The 7,111-nt window shown below is 47.1% G+C and overlaps 1 pseudogene; it reads right to left on the bottom strand.

The window, feature by feature from the left end:
• Nucleotides 1-4,538, bottom strand: part of LOC148140085 (zinc-binding protein A33-like) — a 29,151-nt pseudogene extending 24,613 nt beyond the window's left edge.
• Nucleotides 4,539-7,111: the final 2,573 nt, after the last annotated feature.

Here is a 7,111-nt window from a genome sequence, read left to right on the forward strand (position 1 = left end):
AGTACAGAGATGGAAATATCTGCTAGTAATAGTAGACCATTTCACTCACTGGGTAGAGGCTTTCCCAACTGCCAAAGACGATGCACCAACCGTGGCCCGACTGTTGTTCGAGAACATAATCCCGAGATATGGCATAATGGAATCTATTGACTCCGATTGCGGGACGCATTTTATTTCTAAGCTACACCATTTGATCTGTAATGCCCTGGGCATCCAATGGAAATTCCACACACCCTGGCATCCTCAGAGTTCGGGTCGAGTTGAGAGAATGAATGGCACGCTCAAGACCCAATTGACTAAGCTGATGTTAGAAACTAAGTTACCCTGGCCAAAGTGCCTGCCCATTGCCCTAATGAGGATACGTACGGCACCTCGCCGAGATGTCGGGGTTTCCCCCTATGAAATGCTCTTCGGATTACCGTATTGGAGTAAGGTTGATGGATGTCCCACTCTACAAGGGGGGGATGTATTTATCCGAACCTATTTACTGGCCTTATCCCGTTCTTTTGCAGAACTCCGAAGGAAAGGTCTCCTGGCTCAGACTCCGCCGCTCGACTTCCTCCTGCATAAGGTGGAGCCCGGAGATTGGATACTTGTTAAGACCTGGAAGGCCGAAAAGCTCCAGCCGCGGTGGGAAGGACCGTTCCTGGTTCTGTTAACAACTGAGGCAGCTGTTCGAACGAAAGAAAAAGGGTGGGTCCACGCATCAAGGATAAAGGGGCCCGTTCCGCCTGAAGAAGAAAGCACCTGGACATGCGAACAAGGGGACAAGCCGTTGTCGGTAAAACTGAAAAGACAGCAATAATGAACTCTACTTGGACTGTATTGGTGGGGATATTGATCAGTTTACTCCTGTATGTGGGGGAGGGTGAGGGGAGATGTGACAAATGTCGAACTACAGTAAGACTTGGGATTCGAATCTATTCGGGATCATTTGTGTCCCATTCCTATGTGGACGATAGGTGTTACGATGTGAGTGCACGCCATGAATGTTGGGAGGATGGGAGACCCTATTATCAGGTATATAATAAAGGATACGGTGGCAAAATCCATGGATGCCCTATAAATGACCGCTGGGTGTGTATTAGCAAAACTGGGAGGCGGGACCTATCCTCCGTGTTGCTCAGGGAGCAGGTTGACAGAGTCAAGGAGACCAAGATACAGATCCCTGATCGGGGGTTGGGGAAAGAGCAAGACCGACAGGGAACGGTCGTGCTCCCTAAAGTGCCATCTGTATACGAAGAGATAGAAGGACAGATTAAACTCCCTGATGTTACACAAAACCTGTTTATTGATCTCACCTCTAGAATAGCCACTGTTTTAAATGTTAGCAATTGCTGGGTCTGTGGGGGGCCGCATATGTCGGAACAATGGCCGTGGACTGGTCAAAGCTTAGACATAGGGGAATTGCTGCAAACCACTTGGACTCGTGACAACGACAGAAAAAGCCAGGGGTGGAGACTGACAAACAGCCCTGAGGGCCAGTTCTGTATTGAAGGCAAGGGGACCGTGAAGGTAGGGATTAGCCCCTGTCAGAATATATTGGATGCAACCACGCGAGTATGGTGGCCTGAGAATATTGCTTGGTACATTGCAAACCGAGATCATCAAAATTGCATTCGGTTACGTTCTGATTCCTCCTCTTACGAGCTCAGTGCTGACCCTTCCGATGGCATGAAAAGAGTGTGGAGCGGTGGTTGTCAGGGGAATCAATGCTGGAATAATCCTGTCCAGACTCTGCCACGGGGTCAACAATCCGAATACTGGAATTGCAGTGGTCCTGGTCCTTATGAGGGCGTCCCTGGGGTAAAGGAGTTGTGGGATGACGTTGTGAGGCAGGGAGGGCCTGCTCCAGATGGCCTATTTTGGATATGCGGTAATCAGGCATACTCCAAACTGCCCATGGGATGGGCTGGGGTATGCTTCCTGGGTCTAATATGACCTGCGTTCTTCCTATTACCCCGGGAGGAAGGCGATGATTTGGGAGTTAAACTCTTTGACTCCCTGCGTAGGTCGCCAAGGGATATCCAAGTCGGTGATTGGGGGGATGAGTGGCCACCGGCCCGGATTATTGAATACTATGGGCCGGCTACTTGGGCACAGGACGGATCATGGGGATATCGTACTCCTATCTATATGCTAAATCGAATTATCAGGCTCCAAGCAGTCGTAGAGGTCATTACTAACCGGACTGCCCTGGCCCTAGAGCTGTTGGCTCAGCAGCAGGATCAGATGAGGGCTGCTATATATCAAAACCGACTTGCCTTGGATTATCTGTTGGCCTCGGAGGGGGGTGTGTGCGGGAAATTTAACCTGACAAACTGCTGTCTAGAAATTGACGATAATGGTAAAGCGGTTTTGAAAATTTCCGATGAAATTCGGAGATTGGCCCATGTGCCAGTACAATCTTGGCGTCCTCTTAGTGGCATCGGATGGTGGGATGGTCTCCTAGGTGGTAGCTGGTGGCGCACGGCGTTGCTGGTGGTTGGGGGCGGCATGATTCTTCTTCTCGTATTACCCTGCCTAACTCCCTGTATTCAGTTTTTAATTCAGAAAAATATTTCCCGACTCCAGGCAGTGGTGGTTCCACAACATGGGACACGGGAACTTAAAGTGATGTTGCTGCGAAAGACCAAGGATTTCCCGGGCCCTTGAGGGAAGGGGGGGGGGGCTTATCTTGGTCAGGCACATCTTAAAGAAAGAAAAGGGTGGAATTGTAAGAGGTAATTTCGGTTTAAACTTTAAGATGTGCCTGGACCACAGACTGATCTATAATAAAAGACAAAACCTTTGTTTCTTTTCTAACAACCATTTTATATACTCAAAAGTAGAGTAGTTTAAATTGTGCAGAATGCTGACAATTTGTGAGCTATAGTGAAAGCGAGCAGGCTCTTGATTAATGAAGCCATTCACACAGCAGAGAAGGATGAGTCCTTCGCTGATAAGACTCCAGGATGGGAGTGCGACTTGAGACATCTGTTTCAAGATTAAAGCTTTTGACTGATAAGACTACAGGGTGAGAAAAACAACAAACTTTGGAGACTCTGGAGCCTTTTGTTGCAGACTTTGTGATAAAAATAATGATGTTTTTAAGAATGTGAACCTCATGGCTTGTTGGAGCCAAGGAGAGGAGGGACTTGTCCTATAAATAATGGAGACTTTGTAAGCCTCAGCGCGCCTTTTCTTTAAGGGTGCCCGACTCTGCAGACTTGACTTGTTAATAAAACTTTGTTTTCCTGAATTTGTCTAGAGCGATTATTGAGAAGCGATTTTCGTTTCTAACAACAGTCACAAGTGCAGTTTAGTTTTTTTGCACTAAATTACATATTATTTTTACAATTGTCATCATGTCTGAAATGTATCTGAAATAACGTGCAACATATTCCTCACCTCCAGAAATATCAGCTCGTCTTTTTGCTCCGTCTGTTTCTGTAACTTTGAGAGTTTCTCCTCAATAGAATTTAAATTCTCCTGAATCTCTCGAAGGTTTTTCCCCATTGACTCTACAACCCTCTCCTCTTCTTCCCTGAGATCTCTGAGTAAACGCTGCTCTTTCTCAGTGAGAATCTGGTGCATTTTAGTGAACTCGGATATGATGTGGGTCTGCAGACTGCTCGCCTGTTCCTACCAAATGAAATGTGAAACCTCATTAATGTCCCGCGATAAAGGGAACAAACCGAGATCCCAGAAAATCAGCACAGGGAGAGCTCACCCTCACTTCGGAAATCTTCCGTTTCTGGGTCAGTTCCGTTTGTTGAACCGCCGATTTCTTCTCTGTGAGAGAATCTAAGGAAGATTTCAGCTTATGCTGAATTGGGAGAGAAAATGAGAAAATTGAAGTGTCACAATGAGAAAGCGCTAACAGAGCTCACAGTTTAGAAAATAGACCCCTTTTACCTTGTAGATTTCAACAGCCTCATTGATCGGCAGGAAGCGGTGCTCTCTGTGTTCCCGCGAATCTCTACAAATCGCACAGATCAATTTCTTGTCAGTTTCACAAAACAGCTCCAGTTCTTCCTGATGTACCTCACAGTGAGGTTTACTTTCCTTCTCTTTCGGATCCAGCTTTAATTTTCGAGCCTCCTCGGCCAGATTCGCTAAGGCCCGATTTACCCTGAGGTTTCTTTCCGGAAACACCTCTCGACATTCCGGGCAGGAGTTTATCTCCTTCTCTTCCCAACTCTGGGTGATACAGGAGCGGCAGAAGTTGTGTCCACAATCCAGTGTAACCGGATCGGTGAATAAATCCAAACAAATGGGACAAACTGCCTCCTCGGTCAGTCTCTGGAGTTGCTGTCTGGAAGCCATGATCAATGTCAGCACTTACCGATTCATAGTGCTTTCAGGCTCACTGTGACTGAGCTGGTGAACACAATCATTTGAAACGTTTGCCGATTAATTTCACCGCAATACTCGGAGAATAATTATAAGATAGTTTTATGCTCCAGATATTTTGAAGGGAGAGAAGAAAAGGTTGAAGGAGAAACGGAGTTAGTACGCGGAGGAGTAGGAGGAGAAGATGAACTCTGGCCGGGAGGGTGAAAGTCCATGGTGTGTTGGCGTTGGGTGGGAATTGAGAGAGATATGATGCGGCGATGGGCGGTGAGGGAGTTTCCCTGACACTTTGCTGCAAACTGAACTCACTGCCCCGGTTCCAAACCCTCTGGTGAAACCCGGTGTAAGATCCGGATCTGTAACCTGAATTGTGTGAGTGATTGCATGCACTCAAACTCAGAGACAAAGTATTATACATGTCCGTCAGATATTGAGATGACAGATACGGAAGCAGTCTTTCCTGGGATTAGATCTGTGAATCTCTCGCATTTAAATATCGTCCTTCAGGACAATAAGGTTTACCCAAGCACATTGACGACCATCCAGCCTTTCTGAAATGTTCTCGCTGTTGTGATCTACAGAGAGAAAAAAAACTATCCATACAATGTGACCAGTGAGCAGCTGCCATGTCCCCTCTCAGGTAAAAACAAGGACTGCAGATGCTGGAAACCAGAGTCTAGATAAGAGTGGTGCTGGAAAACCACAGCAGATCAGGCTGAGAAGCAGGAAAAATCGACCTTTCGGGCAAAAGCTCTTCATTTATTCCGGAGCACGTCGCATTGAAGGAAAATGCTTGTCCTGTTTGGGAAATTGGCTGAGCGACAGGAGACATTGTTCGTATTATTCTCTTTTGTGATCAGTTTCTGATCTTATAATCTCCTCACCTTTGCTTTCCTTTCTGATCTTAACCCCATGCTCATATTATCCGGTACATTTATTTACAGCTCAATTCCACTTAGTGCTGTCATCAATCTCTCTGCGAGTTAGGAGCAGTCCTTCCGTGTTAACATTGTTTCCATCACTCGACTGATTCATTAATTAGATGCCGGGACAGAAAGCCACAAATCCAACTTTCCCAATGGTACAACAGTAGATAACATTGTAAACAGTGTCGATAGACGCATTAAGTTACAAAGTGACATTGACGGAATCATCAAATGGACAAGATCGGAGCAAATTGATCTCAAAATCGACAACTGTGAAAATTGTTGTTACTTTATTTGCTGTTCACGGTGTGGTCTCCTCGACATGATTTGGAGATGCCGGTGTTGTACAAAGTTAAAAGTCACACAACACCAGGTTATAGTCCAACAGGTTTATTTGGAAGCACTAGCTTTCGGAGCGTTGCTCCTTCACCAGGTAGTTGTGAAGGGACGATACACAATCTGGGTAACTGCTTTGCAGAACACCTACGTTCTGTCCGTAACAAATTACCTTGAACTTCTAGTTGCCAGCCACTTCAACAAACCTCCGTGTACATCCTGGCCAACATTTCTGTCTCGGGTTTACTGCATTTTTCCAGCCAACCTCAGGCAAGGTCGAAAACCAGCATTTCATTTTCCATTTCAGAACCCGGCAGCTTCTCGGCCTCAATATTGATTTAAGAGCCAAATATAGAGCCTAATCCCATCATTCCCCGTTTTCCCACCCCACGTTATGTCTTCTTGTGAGACGGGTTGCTTTCTCTCTCTACCCTACTCCGTGGCCTTTTATCACATTACTTGGGTTGCTTTCATACAGTTCACCCATGCTGACCACCTTTTAGATCTTATTAGCACTTATTCATCCTCTCTCGCTCTCTTTCTCTCTGCCCACGCCTGCTGCCCACAATGTCCTTGGTTACCTCCCCACCGCAGGCTAAGATAAAAGGTAGGGAGGAGGGACTTCGGGAAGGGGCGTTGGGAATGCAATAGGTGGAAGGAGGTTAAAGTGAGGGTGATAGGCCAGAGAGGGGGTGGGGCGCGGAGAGGTCGGGAAGAAGATTGCAGGTCAAGAAGGCGGTGCTGAGTCCGAGGGTTGGGACTGAGATAAGGTGGGGAGAGGGGAAATGAGGAAGCTGGAGAAATCGGCATTCATCCCTTGTGGTTGGAGGGTTCCGAGGCGGAAGATGAGACGCTCTTTCTCTTGGAGGATTCCTAGGCAGAAGATGAGGCGCTCTTCCTCTTGGAAGAGCGCCTCATGTTCCGCTTAGAAACCCTCCAACCAGAAGGGATGAATGTAGATTTTGGGACTCAGCACCGCCTTCTTGACCTGCAATCTTCTTCCCGACCTCTCTGCGCCCCACCCCCTCTCCAGCCTATCACCCTCACCTTAACCTCCTTCCACCTATCGCATTCCCAATGCCCCTCCCCCAAGTCCCTCCTCCCTACCTTTTATCTTAACTTGCTTGGCACACCCTCCTCATTCCTGAAAAAGGGCTTATGCCCGAAACGTTGATTCTCCTGCTCCTTGGATACTGCCTGACCTGCTGCGCTTTTCCAGCAACACCAAGAAAGAGAAAGAGGCTGATTGAACTATCTAGAGGATGACAGAAACTTCCCTGACTGTTCTTCAAAGTGTTGCTCACCAGTGTCTCCAGAGTTGTGTCAAAATTGCGAACCCCGTGCTAGAGCAGCCAATAGCATTCCACTGTATTCTTATTGCCTGAGCCAGACCCTACACCAAGTGTCCCATTCTCCACCATTACCAATCCCGGGAGGGTCCTGTGCTCCATTCGCTCTGTTTACTTTGTGGGAAAAAAATATTCTCCAAAATTCTGCTGACATTGGTTAGTTCT

The sequence above is a fragment of the Chiloscyllium plagiosum genome, unplaced genomic scaffold, assembly GCF_037043375.1.
Source record: "Chiloscyllium plagiosum isolate Xiang-an unplaced genomic scaffold, Cpla_swu_hap1 HiC_scaffold_35, whole genome shotgun sequence".
NCBI classification, from domain to species: domain Eukaryota; kingdom Metazoa; phylum Chordata; class Chondrichthyes; order Orectolobiformes; family Hemiscylliidae; genus Chiloscyllium; species Chiloscyllium plagiosum.